Consider the following 20,949-nt stretch of genomic DNA (forward strand, 5'->3'; position numbering starts at 1 on the left):
TAAAGAAAAACACAATTTTTCCTACTAGTAATAATAACAATAATGATAAAAAAAAATCTAAATAATATTAGGGCGTGTCTATGTAAATATGTATCACTACACATGTGACGACAGCGGCAGTTTAATTATTTTTAAGCGCCGCTTTGCAATGCCAGATCACAATCTTGCTTGGCAGGCTTTTGTGGGGTGAAAGGCATCAGGAGAGGGTGGTTCTATATTTTTATGGGGTGCCATCTTCGACAGTGTATGAGCTTTCTGTGGAGACGTAGCTGCCAATAACATCTACTCCTTTGTGAATGTCAGAAAGTAGGACTTTGAACAGGCAATTTATAGGAGGTTAAATAAAAAGGACTGTTGGAATAAACAGAGGTTTTTTTTGGGGAAAAAAAAAAGTAAAGCTAACATTTCTTAAATAAAAAAATTATTTAAAAAAAATATAATCATGATCCGACTAGGCTTGACATTTAAGTAGGATGCTTAATCATTAAGGATTAGCTCTTATCTCCTTCTAGCAAGCAGGTTCTTCTTATACACTCGGTGATTTATTACATCAAGAAACTTAGAAACTGCAAAAGGTCCACTCTGGTGGAAAAGTGTCATGCGGAATATCAATCCATGCTGGCAGGTTTTCACACTGTTGGTTCAACAAACAGCAAACCGTACACAGCAGTCTAAACAATTACAACACCAAAAATAATAATATAATAAAAAAATAAAAAACACTCGTCAAGGACCCTTTTTCAGTTGTAAACAAAAAGATGCATTTTGCTTTTTGATCTGGATGGGGTTTTTTCCCACTCAATCCCTCCCTCCCTCTAAGCAATTAATTTTTGCTGGAGTTGCTGTAATATGGCACCTTAGAATTAGGAATTCTTGAAAAGACATACAATGAGGCTTTTCTTGGGGTTGCTTTTTTTGATTGCTATAGTTTGCAAACTACCATTACTATCATTAGTCTTTTTAGTTTTGATTTGTTTTTTCCGTTTTTGTTTTTTCTTTTGGTTTTTAATTTTTAGAAAGTGATTTGATATATCCTAAGGGGAAAAAAAAGTGTCAATTGAAAAAGGCCCCAATTCTCCGGAAAAAAAAAATAATCACAAGATTTTCAGTGCAAAAAATTAACCACACATTTTTCTCTCTATTTTTTTTCCAAATTATCTGTAGTTACAACAATCCCATTTTTTTCTAAAGAATTAGGAATCCATCTTTTTTTTTTCCTTCTATGTGACATCTAAAGAAGCATAAAACGCTGACGAGAAATCAAACGACAAATAAAGAAACCACTGCAAGCACCAAAAACAAAACGAAAATGAGCACAGCAAAAAATTGTGGCAGCACAAAGTCAAAAAAGGCACATGTGATCATGACTGGCCAATCATCAACTGATACAACATCCAAGAAAAATGCTTCAATCACGGCACCTGCACGAAACTTGACGGCATGTCATGCAACCAATTCTTAGCTTGTTACATGACGCCATCATGTCACACTTTCAACTTCGAGTTGATTTGAACTTACGGCCTGGGGAACTGTATTCTCCACTTTCATGTCATTACGAGAACTTTTTTCCTAGCTCAGCGCGAGACTGTGGTGGATTTGACTGGCTCTTGGTTGGAATTTGATTGAATGACAAAAGAAGAAAAGATTTTTTATATATATATATTTATATATAGTGTGGAAAAAGGGAAAGGTGGGGAAAGAAGATATATATAAAAATAATAATTAAAAAAAAATGTTACAAACACAGCATCAATCAAAAAATTCTAATGGAAATACTTGCCATTAAACTATAGAAAACGAAACAAGAATGAGAGAAAAACAAACCAACTGAACGGAAAGAAAAGAAAGGAAAAGAAGAAAAGAAAGTGAGGAAGAACAAAACAAAAATAAAAGGATGGAGGAGGCCTAGCCAGAGACACAGACATAAAACACACACTTAAATGTGGACACACGGTCAACAGCGAACAGGAACAGAGCGTGATGCAGCGGCTTTGAGGAGAGCATGCACTGAATGGATGAGCGCAGACACAGACCGGTGTGCGGAGTCTGGAAAATAAACACATTCACTGCCAACCAGAATGCTTCCGTTAGCACAGGCCTTCCCCACACCACCCCCAGCCTCCTGGGCTTCGCTGGATGGCTGGCCAGATCCTCCGGGAGCCTCGCCACTGCCTCCGACCGACTCCGGAGCAGGCACCGCTCTGATTTGGTTTCCAAATCACTCCCAAGTTTAAAATTGTGGGGGAGCAGTAGGCCAAGAGCTGCTTTGGCTACTGAGAATAAATAAATTAAAAACAAAAATGAAAACAAAAAACAGCAACAAAAAAAAGAAAACTAAAAAGGAAAGCAGGTACTGCTGGTTGCTGCATGTCCATTTAGCAGTTCACAGGACGGTGGGCTCTGAAACAGCAGTGCTGGTATGGTGTGGGAAGCAGACTTGGAGGAGGACTTGGATGATACAATGATCCCTAAATCAGCATCATTAAAAGAAGGACATTTACTCCTTTGGCATTTAGCTCTGGCCTGAATTGAAAAGATAATGGAAAACAAAAGGGCTAAGAGAGAGAAAGAAGAGAAGAGAAGAGAAGAGAAGAGAAGAGAAGAGAAGAGAAGAGAAGAAGAGAAGAGAAGAGAAGAGAAGAGAAGAGAAGAGAAGAGAAGAGAAGAGAAGAGAAGAGAAGAGAAGAGAAGAGAAGAGAAGAGAAGAGAAGAGAAGAGAAGAGAAGAGAAGAGAAGAGAAGAGAAGAGAAGAGAAGAGAAGAGAAGAGAAGAGAAGAGAGAGAAGAGAAGAGGAAGAGGAGAAAGAAGGAGATAAAGCAGAAAAGAAAGGAAAAGGAGGAAAAAAAAAAGCCAAAAGGAGAAAGGAAAAGAAAAAGCAAAGGACAAAGAAAAAGGCAAAGGAATAAAACCTGCCAAGGGTTGGTTGCTACAATTTGTAGAAACACCCTGTTCCTTTCCTGTGAAGGAAAATGTCCCTTTACTGGCCCACAGAGTTTTGCCTCAGTAAACACCAAAAATCACTGCACACAACAGTACACTTGTCTCAGTCAGCAGCTCTGCACCCTGTTCCTCAGGTATTGCCTTTCTGTTCCCTTGGCAGGGCTCATATCTCTCCTTGCAGCCTATTTCTGAAAAGTCACTGCACACGAAATTTCACCTCGTATTGGGGTGTCACAAGAATACTGTTGGCAGTTCTTATCCTGAAGTCATGCATGCTGGTAGTGAAAATTCCTTCCCTGGCTTTTGTTTGTTTGCCTTGGATTCCTCTGCTGTTTCTGTGAACTGAAACATGCTTTCTTGGCTACAGCAGTTACGCTTAGCTGACAAGAGACGGTGCTGAACTAAGCCCCTGATCTGAGTTCTGGCTTCAGCTCTACACTTTTCCCACAGTTGGCTGCTGTCTTGGTTGAAGCTGACTCCTTCTTGATGGCCTGGCCCCAAAGTCTTGCCCTGTGTTGATCTGGAAGTGTCAGCTTGAGCTTCTTGGGGTTTGGCAAAGACAATAGACTGGTACCCCCAAGGCAATGCAAGATCTGTGTCTACAGTTATTTCACAATCCCAGACAGGGAAAACTGTCCTTTTGAAGATAGCTCAGGGAAGAATTGTTGTCATTTGTGTCTCTAGGTACCCAAGAGCAAATAGTGTCAGCTGTACAGCTCCTGGAAGAGTATAAGATCTCTAGCATCCCTTTTACCCCTCTGGGCTTTCTGGCCATGTCATAACACAGGAAAACAAGCAGCTGGGGAAGGAAGGAGAGCTGTCAGCACCATCACAGCAAGACCTGCCTCTTTCCTTACCTCAGCTGTGCCAGTAGGAAAAGGAAGAGTTAACAGGCTTTGATTCAATGAATGGAAGAAGGAGGCAGCAGGAATGGGAGAGATCTGGTGGAGCAAATAATATCCTGCTCTATTCCTGGGAAATAGCAACAACACACATCTCCTGTCTGGGATTGAAATACAGGATAGCACCAGCTGCAGGATCAGGAGTGGAGCTTAGTGAGTAGTGGGTTTACACATGGATGCTAGATCCAGCCAACTGTCAAGCTGGGAAGAGGTTCTTTGCTATAATTTTACTGAGGAAAATTTTTAATGTGCAGAGTGGGAAGGATGGGTCTGGTCAATCAGTGACCACTGCTTTGGAGGTCGTGCTACCATCCCTCTGCCGGTCCTCCACAGACACCCTCAGACACTGCAGATGGAACACACACACACACTCTCACATACACACAAACATAGATGTGTATAGATGAAGAGTTAGGACTTGCTGAGGCTAAAAAATGGCCAAAAAAAAAAAAAAAAGAACCAAAAAAACAAAAAAAAAAAAAAAAAAAACAAACGCCACTTGAAAATACTCTTTCACATCAAAGTTACATGTGATAATCCTGTCTAACTAACTGCATTTCAAGCACCAAATGAAGCTGCTCTTCCAAAGCAGGGGTCTCCAGCAGCTGCCTAGTCAGTGGACAGGAGAAGACACTTTGATAGTCTCTAGGGACATGTTCAAGGTCTTGCTCCACTGATCAAACCATAGCCAAATAAATCTGGTAAATGTCCAACTTCTTTTTGGAAGCAGCTAAGTGCCTAACATCCTGGGACTGTTCTCCTTGAACACTGGAGAGAGATAAGGGCTTGAAGTCCTAATGATGGAAGTCAAGATGCAGACATTTTCATCTGAAGAGATCACTCTAGGACAGAATTAGTGGAGACACAGAGGGATTTTAGGTCCCAATTCACTCATGTTTAGGAACTGTTTTAGATAAGACTGTGAGTCATGGGCAAAAGGATCCAGTATCTCTCTCATGGTTATAATGAGGACCTTGACTGACGTGCTGTGAAGGGAATAGTTGCAGTGTAGGTCTACACCATCAGGGGAAATGAATCTCAGTTAAAGCCTTGGTTAGACAAACATAAATCTAGTCATGTCCTTGCAACCCGTGCTATCAGCACAGTAGTCCTGTTGCTACAAACACCTCTGTCACAGTAAAGCTTTTAACAGCAGCTCCTGGCTGGACTGTGAGGATAAGCTCTGCATTTTGGGAGACAGTCACTGCCCATGGAGTGTGGTACTGAGGGCGCTGGCAGAGGTGCTCACTCAGCACCTCCATCATTTATCAGCAGTCTTGTAACCCAGAGGAGTCCCAGCTGATGCAGGTTAGCCAGAGCCATGCCCATCCAAAAGAAGGGCCAGAAGGAAGATCTAGGGAGCTACAGGTCTGCCAGCCTGGCCTCAGTGCTGGAGAAGCAGATCATCCTCAGTGCCATCATGCAGCACGTGCAGCACGACCAGGACAGCAGGTCCAGCCAGCAGGAGCTCACCAAACACAGGTCCTGCTTGACCAACCTGATCTCCTTCTGTGACAAGGTGATCTGCTTAGTTGATGGGGGAAATGCTGGGAATGTGTCTATGTGGACTTCAGTAAAGCCTTTGACAGCATTTCCCACAGCATTTTCCAGAAGAAACTGACTGCTCATGGCTTGGATGGGTGCACTGTTGGGTAAAGAAATGGATGATGCTTGGGCCCAAAGGTTGAATGGAATGACATTCAGCTGGGGCTGGTCAGTAGTGGTGTTCCCCTGGGCTCAGGGCAGTAGGAGGCTGAAGGGAGACCTTATCACTCTTCCTCTGAAAAGAGGCTGCAGACAGGTAGGGGTCAGTCTCTTCCCCCAGTAACCAGTGACAGAGCAAGAGAAAACAGCCTTGGGTTGCAATAGGAGTGGTTTAGATCAGATTTTAGGAATAACTTCTTCACAGAAAGGCTTGTTGGGCACTGGAACTGGCTGCCTTGGTAAGTTGTGTTTTCACCATTCCCGGAGGTATTTAGAAGAGTTTAGAAGAGTTTAGAAGAGTATAGACTTGGTGCTTAGAGCCAGACTTTAGTGGTGGACTTGTCAGTGCTGGGTTAATGATTGAATTAACTTTTAGAGGGTTCTTTTACAACCTAATCTGTACTATGATACCCTTAGAGCAGGTAGGTGACCTGAGAGGGATGTGCAAGTGGCACAAGCCTAACAGTGCCTGACTATCTGGTGAGTGCCACAGCAGCTGCCATTGTGTGTCTGCTAAGCTGCAAGTGCAGCTTGCAGGTACGAGCTTGCTCTGTGCCCTTCACAGGACCACAGAATTGTTTCAACACTGCCACCACCGTGGGGGACTGCCAGGCTGGGTTCTTCTTCCACTGCAGAAATCTACTGCCTCCAGTTCCACATCATTCCTACCGTGTCTCTCCCACGAGTCCTCATTACTCAAGTCTCCACTGACCATCTCAATACCTTTTTTTCCTGTCTGGGAGGTAAGAAACCTCTCCCTGATGAAACTCAAAGGCCATTACTTCTTCCAGCAGGAAAGTGGCAACATCCTGTGCTCACACTTAGTGTCTGATCGTGGCACATGCCAACTTCTTCACCTTTATACATCATATATTAGTTTCCATTTACACACACATGTGCCTTTGCACCCAAAACTGCAGTCAGAATCCTGTCCTCCTGTCTGCTGGAGCCAGTGGCCATTCACACCTACTGGAAGGAACTGGAGATGTTTTTGCTACAGGTGATAGATCTTCACAGCTATTGCCTCTGAAGCTGATCAATATTATTAAAATTCCAGCCCATGTTTTTCTCCCCTGCCTTTTGTACTGTTTCTATAGCAATTTCCCTCTCTGTTTTTGCCTCCAGTGCTGCTGGATGGCTCTGCTTTCCTTATGCCTAGTCCTTCTCTTCACTGTACCCTGATACCAACCCACAGAGAATCCCCCCCTTCCCCAGCTCCTGCCTGGATGTCTGGCAGAGGTGGAGAAGGCAGGCAGGGCTCTCCAAAACAGACTCCATCCCTATGACAACCAGTGCTGAGGCTGTGTGGTGAGCCCAAGATTAGGAGCCCAAATGTGTGCGAGTGGGAAGGGCAGTGTGGTGAAGGGGACTTTGCACCCATGCTGGGATTAAAAGAAGCCTGATGATTTATACCAGACACCAACACATTTACCTGGACTCTTGGGGTGCTATTTTTATTGGAGGGGGGGGCAGAGGGAAGGAGGGAAGAATGTTTTTGTCAGGTGCTTCAGTTCTAACATCTGAAGGTTAAAAAGCAGACAGACTGTATATATGAATCTTTATATACATGAAAATGCACACCAACATATCCATATGTATATGTACAGAGGTATTACATGTACATATGTATTAACAGAGACAATTGCACACACACAGAGACAGAGAAGCCAATGTGATCCAACTGGGAAATGGGAGTCCAGCATTTCAAATGCTAATGTTTCCTCTGATGTTTTTTTCAATTTTTTTTTTTTTTTTTTAAGATATTCTTGATGACCCTGCCTCATTTTTCCCATTTACAAATTTAAGGTGATGATAAAAATTAGCTCTTAAATGGCAATGCCCTTCTTTCAAATAATTGTATGACTTACTTGCTGTACAATGTTGTTATTAGGATTGCTCTCATTTAACAATGTTACATTAAACGCTAGTTGAAAAATTACAATTATTTTCTGGAGGAAAATTGTCATTATTTTTGCTTTCTTTCCTGTGAATATTTTAGTTAATAAACAAAACAAGTCTGGGGTGGGGGAGGTGGCCAGGAAATAGATTAATTTTTGCTTTTTTTTTAAATCAATCTGAAAACCAGTCTATTTTTAACAGGAATTTAGTGTTTTGAAGTCCAACATTTTTAATCATGACAGTTACGTTTTTTTTTTTTGTGCTGTTTGCATTTCTTTTTTAATCTACTGGAATGAAAATTTGCTGTGGAAACATCCAGTTTGGTCAAAATGCCACTTTTTGGTCATCCCCTCCTCCCCCAGCTTGTTTGATGAAAAATTGTCAAGCAGCAATAGCTGTGTCACCTCTGATTTATCTATTTTTCTAGAGCCATTAGTCTCAAGCAGCGGATGAAAAAGCACCACAACGGAGCAGCTGCTCCTGGAGAAGCCAGCCTGGGCAGTCAGAAAATGTCACTGGCTCCCGGAGCAGTGCTGCCTTTTCTCACTCTGCCCCCAGCAGTGGCAGAAGAGGTGGCACAGGGTGGTGGGGGGTCACAGGGGTGGTGGAGGGGCTCTGGAGAGGATGTGGAGGCGTGTGGTGGGAGCGAGGGCTGGGCAGAGTGGGAATTCAGGGTGGGCTGGTTGCAGCAGGGAGCTCTGCCCACCCCTAGGATTGCTGCTGGGAGTAACTAAGGGCTTGGCAAGGTCTGAGTGGCCACAGCCCTGTCCACCCTCCCCAGCAACACCCAGAATTTCATCGCTCATGCAAACACAGCCTTGGCTCTTTTCCTCTCTCGGCTCTGTTTTGCCAATCAAGAGCTTTGCAGACAAAGTGCAATAAACTCAGGTCATTTTGGGAGGCAGTGATGGTAAAGGTCAAATGAGTGTTAAGTGGCTACTTTTGCAGTAAAGGATGTAGCCTCTTTCTCTCCTACTGGCCAAATCAGCGGGTCCTGTGCCCTGAGGAGCATTTATCCTGCCTCATACAGAGTGCTCACCCCTGCTTTTGCTGCAGGTGAATATTAGGTGGAAGAGGAAATTAAACTTGCCTTCCTGCATACAATGAAAGGTTCTTTATTACAAGAGGGCCTCAAGGAGTTTTCTATCTCCTGAGCATTGTACCAACAGTTTAATTAAAAAAATGTACATGGTTGAGAACTAAGTCTAATTGGGAAGCTGTAAGAAAGCCTCTGTGACCGGTCTCAGCTGTTTCTGCTTTTTCCCTTTATAGGTTAGCTAGACCTTATCAAAATGCTGATGGAACCGGTGCTACACTCTCCTGTTTGTGTTGCTGGCAGTTAGATGGGGATCCTGCTCCCCTCTTCCTTTCCTCAGCAGGCCCCTAGGATGACATCAAGACCCTCATCAAGTCCAGCTGGTAGATCTCAGCAGGTACAGCTAAGCTGCCTGTGCTCTCCCAGGAGGTTGCCTGATACACCCCACCAGTGGCTCTATATCTGCCACAAGAAATTAGAGCCCACAGCTGCCTGCTAGGCTGGAGGGGTAAGAATTTGGTCTGTAGTTGCTCTGCAGGTACAGGAAGGATGTGCTGGAGTGGTGCTTGTGTGGGGCTGCACAAGGAGGGGACTGCAGGTCTCCTCCCAGCCTGACATTCCCTTCAGGGACGTGTTCCCCAGTGACCCTCTCAAGGCTGGTCCTGTGCCAGGGGCAGGGCTGCTGGCTCTGCTGCCCTGTGATGTGTCCTGGGGCTGCTCTCCAGGGGTGAGATTTCACTCTCCTGCCAAGGCTGTTCAGCTCCATGCCCAGTCCCTACACCCCTTTAAATCAGAATGCGGCCAGAAACACAAAGTCCCAGCTTGCAGCACTCAATTACTCCTTCTGATATTTTATTTTTTTTGCCTGCAGCTTCAAATTACCTTCAAGGTGCACAGTGCAATTAGCTAAAAATATTTCCTGCTCCGTTTTAATTGTGCTAAAGCTCTGATGTACCTCCAGTGAGGAGCAGTAAGGTGGAAATTGGTGCCCCAAACATTTCAAATTGATTAAAGTCCAGGATGACTCAATAAGCTTATATAGTTCTATTAATTATTAAATTTTTTTTTTTTTTGTTAAAAACCCGACAAACATTCTTGAAGTCAAATTCTGTATGAAGCTTCTAAAAGAAGATATTTTTACTAAGGAGATGGTAACTCTTTCACAGTTGGAGAAAGGTAAGAATGCCACCATATAGTTAGAATGGCTTCCATAGGAAGAATTCACATCTCTTGGCAAATTTTAGTATCTCAGAATTTGATTCTGAAAACACTTATGCATGTGACTTATGTCTGTGACTCATTTCACTGCTATAGCTGAGGTATTTATATGATTCTAATTTAGAACTGGATCACATTTCTGTTCAAAGCCTTTCTCGGTAGAAAATGCAGGTGATCAGTCAAACATTTTCACTGCTTAAAAATAGTCAAAACTTTTTGTCTGAGAATTTAAAAAGAAATCCAAAACAAAACTTTTTTTTTTCTGAAAGCCCTGAAAACCAATCTGCTGATTCCCATGATGCCTGGTTCATAACATTACTTCAATGTACTTTGAAAGAGTATTGAAAATAAATCCCAAATTCTATTTGCATCCAGTTGAGTCTGATCAGTCTCAGTTCTTTGGGTTTCTGGTTCATTGTCACCTGAGATAGCCTGTGCTTATGAAGCATGTCCCCTGTGCTGGCTTGGGAGTGCTTTCATTGCCTGACCCACAGAGCTGAACCAAGCACATTCAGCAAGTTTCTCACCAGTCTAATTCAAATGTTGACCTAAGCCTTCATGCTCCTCCCTGTGCCAAGAAACTGAGGATTATCCTGAATGAGGAATGGTAGTGGGCAAGAGATGGGGCTCAGTGTTTGCCTCACCCACTCCATGGATGGGAAGGAGGCCTGATTGTGATGGTGGAATCCAGGGCAAAGATCAGAAAGATGCTGCCCATCTCTGCAACTTTCCCTCCCTCTTCTGTGCTCACCAGGGCAAGAAAAACCTCTAACCATCTCCAGATGTCAGCAACTGATTCTTACACAATTCTGAGGGAGATTGAAGGTGTTCAGCCTCTTGCCAAAGGGCATTGAGAAGATGAATCTCAGAGAAAACCTGAACCCACCAGCCCCTTGCTGCTTGTGTGCAAGTCCAGGCACTTGCTTCCTCTGAATCAGAACTCCAGAAAGGCAGGTATTGGCTCCTCCTTCCCCTTGGGAGTACAGGAGACAGATTAAAGAGTAGGGGGAAAAAGTTATTTCACAGTTAGTCTGCCCTGAACAAGAAAAGGTTCCTGACACCAACAAACTAATCAACGCTGAAAGCTCATGAGGTCAAGCTTTCCCTTCTCCTCCATTATTCTTTTGATTTTTTTCTAACTGGCTAAGACTCGATAGTCCTAGCAGTCTGGCAAGTCTATAAATATAAAATCCTTTCTTGCCTTCCCCTGGAGCACCCCAAGGACCATTTGAATACCCGTAGGGACAAGTTAAAACTAAACAAACCCACAGCACCTCGCAAGAAACAGGTTGTCCAGCCAATCTTCAAATGCTGACCGTTCTGTAAGTCAGTCCCAAGAAGCTTGTCTCTGCTCAGCAGGAATTGGGAAAGGCAGCTCTCCCTCTTAAGAGTACTCCCTCTGGATTCAGTGTTTTGTGTAGAGACTTGTGGCTAGGAATGTTAATGTCAGATAACTGAGCTGGCTGAGCTGGAACAGGGTGAGAGCTGGGCCTGAAGGCAGCCCCAGACCCTCAGGGTTAAGCTCTGGATGTGTGGGCTGCCTCCAGCACCTCAGTGTCTGTGGCTGTGCCTGTTCCCTGTGCTGCCTTGGACAGCCACCAGTGCACAGCTGGAGGAGCTTCCCTGACCTGAACCACCAAGAGGAACCCAATCTTGTATAGTCTGAAAAGAGGGAAACATTTGCCAGAAAGAAACACTGGTCCCTACCCTATAGAGGGTAAAATGCTCCTGAAGTCAAGTGAGAAGTGTTTATACACTGTATTGGTATGGAGGGGAAATAGCAGAGGAGCAGGGAAGATTTATGGCTTCTGTTCATTGGAAATACCCAAAGTTCCTGTCCCAAAGCACTGCCCATGTTCTCTCCACTGCAGCACAGGGAACTTTATTCAGCAGTATTTCCATGGCAGAGGAAAGGCTGCTCCCTCCATCTTTCCTGTGCTTGGGCTCTTTGCTTGGATCTGTGCTCCTTCAGAGCTCTGTCTGGTAGAAAAGGAGGAAAGAAAAATGCCACATTCCCTACCAAGGGCTGACAAACAGGAATCATAGCTGCAGCATGAGCTTCTCTGATGGATTCTGCCTCAGCAAAATGAAATTAAGATTTCAGCAAACAAGCTCCAATTCCATGGTACCAGTAGAACAAATGACATCTGATAATTGCTAACTCCTTTTGCTTATTCTTTGCTCTGTTCACCCCATCAGTCTCTCCAGATTATATTTTCAGCTGAGTTTAATGAACGCCATTTATTAAACTAACACCAGGGTTCTGCTTTGGCCTCAGACAGATGTGCCTGCTAATATGAATCATTTTGTTCAATTGGATTATTCTGATGGAGAGCGGATCCCTGCCACTCTGAGGAGCACAAACAAATGGGGAACAGCTCGCCTCCAGTTGTGACCAGCCGCTCGCCTTCATTAGGAGGCAGCTCCAGGCTCTGCAGGCAGCTTGGCAGGATGGTGTCCCTACTGCTCCCATCAGCCAGCACTTCTGCTCCTTCCCATTTCCCTCAGATCTCAGCGTGGCCCTGAGCCTGGCTGGTCAGGGGGACATGAGCATCACTTCCCCCATCTTCCCAGCTGCATGGGCAACAGGATTCACCTCCTCCTTTGTCACGATGAATGTTCTTATCTGAATGCAATCCAAACATCCCTGACTGTGTATCCTTCCCTTCCCAGTATGGCATATCTGACCTCCTTTACATTGACACCTGAGAAAATGTAGACTGCTTATTTGCTATTGATCCTTCTTTGCTCTGATCTTCTCCAATTATTTGGGCAAAGGGACAGGGATGATATGCTTTTAAAGGCTTATATTAATCAGAAAAAAAAAGAGATAAAATCCATCTGAAATCTCCCAGACAGAAATTCCTTCAGTCTGTCGTTTGGGATTTTAGTGTTGAAAATTTTGGGTCAATCTCTGTAATACATTGTGTGCAGGCACCAGACATCCATCTATCTGTCTATCTCAACACAAATCCTGCCTTCTGTGAACCATAAAACTCCTGGCAGAGTGACATTACCACTTCTCACATTGACAGAACGCACTGAGCACACAGAACTTGGGGAAAAAATTACAGAGGCTATTTGAAAGATTAGAAGAGAAAAAGCAGAAGATTTCTGCTCCCTGAGTGTAAGTGGCCAAATCCCACAGCAAGCCTTTAGCTGGCACACATCATCATCACTCCTTTAAAGCCTGCTTTCTTTCCCCAGAAAGGCCCAGCACTTTTTCAGATACCTGTGAACCTCAGGACAACTCATTTATTCTAGAGCATTTCTGAAGAAAGAAATTATTTGCATTTTAATTCTAAGCGGTATCCTGGGGTTACTTCCAGGAATCCCTGGTGGGTACCAGACTTCAGGTTGTCAGGAAGTGGGTCTGTGCTGAAAGAAAAAGACCCCAGAGATAACCATGGTGCCAGTCTGCTTGCCTTTCCTAATTGCTAACAGCATGTTAGCATGCTCCTCAACAAAGCCAGCAAAGGACATTAATTCCTCCATTCAGGTTTAAGTGTAGGAATACTTCCCCACGTGTGAACTATTACCTTACTAGGATCTGTACACCTTTCCCTAAATTGCATTACAGTGGTCTTCATGGGTAATGGGAACAAGGCCTGTAGGAATTCCTGTTGGGATTTTGTGCCAAAGGTTTGTACGGTCTGTGCTAAACAGTGCCTTTATATCCTGAGCAGAAGACAGGAACCCCCCAAATAAAGCCCTTTCTGAAAGCCCCAAATCCCTTAAAACTGACATGTAGGAGCCCAGTTTCCTACAGCTGGCATTGGGCTGCCTGCCTGGTTTCCTTTCCCAGTGTCCAATCTGCCATGATGGAGAAATATGTCCCATGCAAGGAGAATGCACAGAGGAAAATAAAGAGCATGGAAACCATTCACTTGTCATACATCACAGCAAATGGGATGCAACCTCTGCCCATGAGTGGAGATGCTTCGAGAGAAAAATAGAGAATTTTATCCAGCAAAGTCAAATTTTTAGCTGACTGCACAGCCTATGGATTTAATGGCCCAATTGTTTCCAACTCCTTAGAAATCAAGGCAGTGAAAACTTATTTTCTTTTGGAACAACCTGCTTTTAAGGGTCTACCATGACAACTGTGGTCTCCAGCACATCCAAATCAGCCAAAAGATATATTTGGCATCAAGGACTGGGCATCATAGAGCCAGAAATTTCAAAGGTAGGCATCTTGTCACTGTGAGGATTTTAGAGTGTTATTGCTGTGCATAGAACAGATGCTTCAGGCAGCCCAGCTGCTGGATCTGCTTTACACAGGAAAAAGGGATATGTGAAGAGCTGGGGAGAGAGAATGTATCCCACAATAAATGGGAGAAATCTGCTTTCTAAAGAGGATTACTTGAGTGTAGAGCTGCAGCTTTCCATGGGTACAAGATATTTTCTTCTGTTTGCAAGTCATTATCCTAAAAAAACATTTTTAAAATGAGCCATGGTGATACTTGGAGGTGGGCATGATCATTCCCTAATGTCTCTACTCTAAGAAGACCAGAGAAGCCAGAATGGTGACATTGCATCTCCCTCTAGAATTGCAACTAATTTAAACATCTTTGCTAGGAGAACATTTGGAGTTAAATAAGTAATAGTGGGCCTGAATCCTTGGCTGCCATAAATCAGTGTCACTTCACTGGCTTCAGAGGAGCTGGTGATTGACGCTGCCAGAGAACTTAGTCCGATCATGGTTGTGGTTAGTACTTTTCCAGACAGAGCACTGAGTTTTCATTTACTCTGCTGCTTACTTGGGAAATGACTTGACTGCTGTTCTCCTTTCCCCTCCAGCTCTGCCTTCTACCCAATATTTCAAAAAGGTTGGATGAAGCTCAGCTAAGTGGAAAAATGAACCATTTGAAATAAAAACTCTCTTTTTTTTTTCCCTAACTGCAGTCACAGAGCAGGATGAAAGACACCTGAGAAGCAAGGTTTGTACCGTAAACCTTCAATTCTCTGCTACAGCTGAATCAAACACTTCAGAGACCAGAGTTTTGATATTCACTTGTATCTGGCCAAAGTTACCGTACCTATGAATTATTCAAATATGCAATTATTGCATTTGATATATCACTGGGTATAACCGTAGGAACGAGAAACAGTGTTCTAGTGCAGCTGATTGTATATGCCTTCCAAACCATAAGGACATCAATTTAAGGTGCTCACATTGATGGAGTACTCTGCAACCCCTTATTAAGATTCTTGCCAACTCCTGTAGCAGTTTTACCCTGCAGAGTAAATTTCATGGAGTTTTTTAGCCTCCCTTTTCTTTATCTCTACAGTGTAAGTGCCAAACACTACCCCATAGAGCTTCAATTCATGGTTCTGCAGTAACTCTCAAAGGTCAGTGAGAAAAAGATCAGATCATTTTCAGCTTACTGATCAATGCTGCACAAGTGACCTGAGTCCTGTGAATCACATGTTGGGGTTGACTCCTAACTCTGATTTCATTGTGAATTTTCAGTTTTCCTGGAAGAAGGTTTTAACCTTCATCTTAGACCTAGAGGGCTGTTCCCTGCCTTTGGCTTATACTGTTCCTACTGTCTTTACCAGGACAAAAAACCCATATGGTGCTGATGTTTGTATAAACTGAACACACCAAAACCAGCTCTATCCACCTTCAAATATGGGACCATCTGAGAAGAGCATCTCTGAAGTTCTAGACCTTTCTTTGATCTCTCCCTGAGCAGCATTTGCAAATTGATAAAGTGCCTGTTTCCTGTTTGCTCACTAGTGAATACTGGTCTCTCTGGTGCCCCAGCATCAATGGATTTTGCTGACTTGTAGCTTGTTTTGAGGTCCTGTAAGAAAAATGACTGTGCTTGTTTTCTAGGACTCATCCTGTATTTTCACAATCCTCTTTCACTGTGGGTCTTTGCCTTCTCTCATTCATTTTGTACATATTTTATTTAGCAGAGGATTCATTCTCTTGGTGTTTGCTGCTGCTGCTGCTTGAACAAAAAATTTGGCTATGGATGTGTCCTGTGTTTTTCCATCTCTTTGGCTCTCATTTCAAATCATTGCTGTTTCAAACGCCTACTCTTTCCTTTTCTTGTATTTTCCATTTTTTCTTCAAGTTGCAGTCCCTCATGCACTGGCCCAGCAAATGCTGAACAAACCTGGTAAAAACTCCTCCAAAGGCTGCTGTTTTCAGGTTACTGCAGCTGCCCATTAGCTGATGCAATTGAAGCTTACACTGAGCTCAGAAAGGCTTTAAAATCTGACTTACTCAGTAATTTGTGTGACATTGTGCATATGATCTCCCACACTAACTGTGGTCAAGTGGCTGAATATGAAATTACCACCCTCCAGTCAACCCTGGAACTTTGGGGGTTTTGCTATTGGAAGCCTCTGGAGAGGGCACCACCATAACAAGCTCCTGGTCTTTTCACAGTATTGTACATGTGAGGAAAAACTCAGAAGGCTCTTTGCTGGCTGAGTCTTTGGCAAAAGTTCTCACAATTCTCCAGAAGTTCACTTTGGAGCACCAAGAGCATCACAGCAAGATGAGAAGTGAGAAGCTGCTTTAATATCTAATATTTAATTTGGAAGTATTTACATTATCTAACATTTAAAATAAAAATGGGGACTTGGGTTTTAATGAAGAATTCCTGTTCCAAAGTGAGGGAACGTGTTGTGGTATTGCCTTGTGCTGCTCTATCACTCCCATGACAAATAGCACAGATCTGTTAGTGACCTACATGGACTCATTTAGATGCAAACACAGCAATACTCCCGAAAAGCTGCCCTGCTTTGAGGAAGAACAAGTTCCAAATATTGCTGAATGGAATTCAGTCTCAGAGCAGTAATTACTGATTGTAATTTTGGAGTAAATGCAGTAATTAATTATTGTCGTTTTCCATCAGTGCATTATATTGTGTGCCAATCTTAGAATAAAATAATTAGCAAATGGGATTTTGCATGCTCTGGTATCGAAGCTGTGGTTTGTAGAACAGGCATGAGAATTTTGCCATAATAAAGTTATCAGTAATTTAAAAGGACAGACAAGTTAAAAATGATCAGGCAGAAAAATAAAGGGTTTCCTTGTCTGTCCTGCAAACACCTTCAGGACTCCTGTTTTAGCCTCCCCCACTAAAATTCACTTCCATTCTCTCAGTACAAGCACAACAGGACAAAGTTTGGGTTGCAAACACAGTTGAGGGATGCTTAATTTAATCACAGGTGTCAGTGGAAATGAAAAAAAAAAAGTAATCCAAAGAACAGAAAAAAATATTGGCTGAGGTGATGTTTTTCCAGTACCTGAACAGACTTTCCAAAATTAAGCTGTGCTGATTTTTTTTCTCTTTTTATTCACTCATATTAAAGCTTGTGCTGGAGTACTGTTTTGATGCAATTATACTAGTGCAAATTTCCATAATGTAAGCAAGTCCTAAACGATCTAAGTGATGACTAAAAGAGGGAAACAACAATAATCTGTGCAGGTGGAAGAGGAGCTGGTTAGCATGATTGTAGGAGGCATAACTACAAGAAATGGGATTTTATCTTGAAAAAGGATATTTGGAATGAATCTCAAGATGAATAGCCTAATAGAGAACAGTGAGATCAATGCAGCTGCAGAATAGCCTCTCACTAGAGGTAATAGAAAGCTATCTGGGAGGCATAAGCAACAAAAATTTCAGTAAAAAATACACTTTCAGTCGACTTTGCATTGAAGCCATCTGAAATGACAGTTGAAGACAGAAATTTTTCACTCACATATTTTTGTTTATGGCTATTTGGAATGTTACTTTTTTTTCTTTTATTATTGATATTTTTCTTTTTATATTTTTGACAGTATAATCTTACTTTAAAATTGAGTTTGCATTGCTTTTATTTTTTGCTTTTATTAAGAAACAAAGAGAGAAAAATGGAGTTTTCTAGTTTGGTAAAATATACAGTCCAGTTAAAAAAAAAAAAAAAAAGAAAAAGAAAAAAAAAAGAAAAAAAAAAGACATTTCCTCAGAGTAAAAATACCACCTATTCTAGACAGCTGCAAAACATGTATTTCACACATTTTACAATAAACCAGAGATCAGTCCATGTCCAAGAAGCAGTGAAGGAGGACCTGAAAGTCTTTTTTTTTTGGCCTATGTTATTTCCCCTGATGCTTCGTAGAAGCAGATTGCCTGGGCAGTGCATTAATTTAATGTTTTGCTACTCTGGAGCACAGCTTAAAAAGTCTTGCTGTTGATCTTTTTTCTATTCTTTTTCTTTTTCACTATTCTGTTTCCCTTTTGCCTCACTCAGTTTGTCTCACTCAGTTTCATGCCAGTGCTCCGGGTTAGTCTCACCCAAATGTCTCTGCATCTTTAGCTTTAAATAAAACTTGCAGCAGCAGAGTGTCTGTCTGAGGTGGGAAGCATCCCTTTGCCAGTGACCAGTCACTGCAGTGAAGCCACAGAAGGGGAATGGACAGGATTTTCAGGCTGTTTTGTGATGTCTTCTATTGCTCTATCAGCTGTCTGCTCCTGGGCTGCTCTGTGTTCTGCCCTGAGCTCTGGAAGGGCTGGGAGCTGTGCAGTTTTCTAGGCAATGTGGTCCTCCCATGCCTGCCTGTCCCAGCTGCCCTCCAGCAGCCCATCACATCATTCTTCCCATTTTTTTTTCTTTTTTGTTTTCTTTCCATACTACCACCTCTTTAATAATAAATACAAAAAGAGAACAGGTGCAGCCATTTTGCCATCTAAATTCTTCAGAGCTTTGCTTGCTGCAGCTTTGGACCCATCTGCCACATCACAGAGACCCTTTCAGTGTTTGACATCACGTTCAGAGCACTTGCAAAGAAAACAAAGGACTTCAAATCACTGGACTGCTTGTGTCCCCAAAAAGGAGATTTATAAGTTTTCAAAGAAACCTGTGCATCCAGAATTAAAATTTAGTGAAATTCTTTCTTTCTCAGTTAGGAAAAAACACTCTGGTGGATTATATCAAACTGTGTGCTGCTTTTTTGTTGTTGTTGTCATTGGCAACTTCTTATTTTTTGAAAGCAATTCAATAGAAAAAAAAACCCTTCCTTGGAAAAATCCCAATTAAAAAGTTTCTTGAGCATCCTCTTGAAGCACATGAGTAATTACTCTGGTGTCAATATGGTTATACACATGCTTCAAATTGGAATTAAAGACCCTGAAGAGCTGCTTCCAAAGTTAAGATAGATTAAAAACACAGTAGAGTTATTATCTTTCTATCAGTTAAAGGAAGTTGTGAATCAAGCCAGCAGTGGAGGTACAATAATCCTGTGCTGAGCCAAGAACAGCTGCCCTGTCTCTGAGCCAGACTTATTCCTGAGGGCTGAGCCCTCTGCTGATAATGCTGTCCAGCCCTGGAGGGAAGCTGACCTGTGGCTTTCCTGGCTGAGAATCCTGCCTGCTGCTGGAGTGCTGGTATCAGTGTTCCCAAGCACTGGGAGCAGATAAGCTGAACAAAGACCTGGGTTTAAGCCCATCTGACCTTCTGGGTATCCCTGCTGGCACCAAGTGTCCTCTCCAGGCTATTGTTAACCCAGTGTGCTAACCCAAATCCTCCCCTGGGGAATGCAGTGTCCTCCTGGGACCTCACACACTAGGGCCATTCCTTCTGTCATGTGGAAAAACACATGTATAAAACTTTTTTTTTTTTTTCCCTAGAGAACTCCTTTCTGCTAAAAGTCAGGCTCCTGCAACAGGCTCAACAAGGTGTGAGTGTGCAAGAGAACAAGGACCCCTGAGATATATTTTGATAGGGTCTCTAAACAAGGTTCTCTAAGCCAAGGGTGGAAGTCATTTGGTGGTAAAAGCTGAGTAAAAAAAATCTAAGTAAAACAGGAAGGCTAAAGGACTCCTTATCTAGAGGCAACACTGCAAGACTGTTCTGCTTAGTAAAAGCATGAAAGAAAGGAGGAAAATACTCTAAGAGAGAAATATAGAATCATATTGCCATTTTACCTCCTGATTCCTTTTTATATTATTTACTGAGGTGGGGGGGAAACACAATACCAAGCAACAAATCTTAGTCCTACTAGTAACTAATCTCTTTGTAAGAAACAAGCTGAGGCCTCAGAGCACTTCATGGTGAACCACGATAATGAAAACCACCACAGACCTGTACTGGTGAATCTTGAACAGCACAGATATCCACAGCCCTGCCTCTTCTTACAGCACCATGAGAAAAAAGCACATCCTCAGTGAGCTGTGCGGAGACATAAACCTGGTGCCTAACTAGGGTGTCCCTTGGTGTCCCTTGGTCCCTGTGCAGGTGTCACAGAAAGCCTCCCTGACCAAGGCAGCCCCTGCTCAGACACAATGGCAAACATGCACCCCACGCTCTCCCCCAGCAAAGCCTGCAGAAAAAAAGCCAGTGTGATGAAGCAAAAAGCATTTGGATATGGCAACATGTTTTGGTTTCAAGCTTCCAAGAGGCCTTTTCATAAGCAAGGAAAAGAAAAGAGGTTTTTGAAGGGGGAAAATGACATTGACAGTTGTCTTCATATAGTCACATATAAATGAGGTTCTAAAATGTGGTGGCTGTTTCCTGCTCATGCAACTAATATGTTTATTGAAAGGTTTCTTAATCTCCCTTATGCTGTCTTCAGTGCAGCACCTCTTTCAAAGACATTCTGATCCCATTCCTGAATTCTCACTGGAAAGGATACTGCTCTGAAGACTAGAAAAATATATATATTTTTAAAGACATTTGGGAGCCGGGTGAAAAATTAAAACACTCTGTTTTTCTTTGGGAAAGTTGAACATAGGGATTTCCTGCCTGTATTAGATGAATCAAAAGAGGCCTGAATAAAAATCACGGAATGTTAGACATTACAGCTAAAATTACATAGAAAGGTCACCTAACCAATCTCTTTATCACTAATTCAGAAGTACAAATTGCTTAGGCCCTCCCTAGGTGCGGAGTTTATTGGGGAATCTCTGATGTGGAACAGTTTTAACAATAGGGAGACTTCCTGTCTCTGTAAACAAACACACAGGGTTTATATTTCTGTTTCTCAAAGAATTACCTAATGAAAGAACCAGCCAGTGGTGGAAAATATTTCCATTTTTGGAAACATCTTCATTTTTGTTATTGGTGATACATTGGGATTCCAATGAAACAAGCTGTTGTTTCTGATATTTTTGGTGTTGTTACATGTATTAGAAGTTCCCTTGGAGTATCCAGCTGGCTTCTTTCCAGCAATACATGGCACATGAGTCTAAAAACAAGACACCAGCTCCTTACTCCAGCTAAGCTTCCTTGGTTTTGGTTGGGCTTTTC

The 20,949-nt window shown here is 42.6% G+C and overlaps 1 protein-coding gene across 23 annotated transcripts in view; it reads right to left on the reverse strand.

Moving 5' to 3' along the window:
• Positions 1-20,949, reverse strand: part of CELF4 (CUGBP Elav-like family member 4) — a 709,135-nt gene that overhangs the window by 16,929 nt on the left and 671,257 nt on the right. For 5 of the 23 annotated variants that reach the window (XR_008842577.1, XR_008842576.1, XR_008842579.1 and 2 more), the window contains one exon: positions 1,519-1,606. The exons of 17 other annotated variants lie outside the window; for them this stretch is intronic. The gene's annotated coding sequence lies outside the window, so the exon portion shown is untranslated. Of the gene's footprint in view, positions 1-1,427; positions 1,607-20,949 lie in introns of those variants that run through there. One more of the 23 variants, XM_056514181.1, reaches the window with a different exon arrangement.

The sequence above is a fragment of the Oenanthe melanoleuca genome, chromosome Z (genome assembly GCF_029582105.1).
Source record: "Oenanthe melanoleuca isolate GR-GAL-2019-014 chromosome Z, OMel1.0, whole genome shotgun sequence".
Classification (NCBI taxonomy): Eukaryota; Metazoa; Chordata; class Aves; order Passeriformes; family Muscicapidae; genus Oenanthe; species Oenanthe melanoleuca.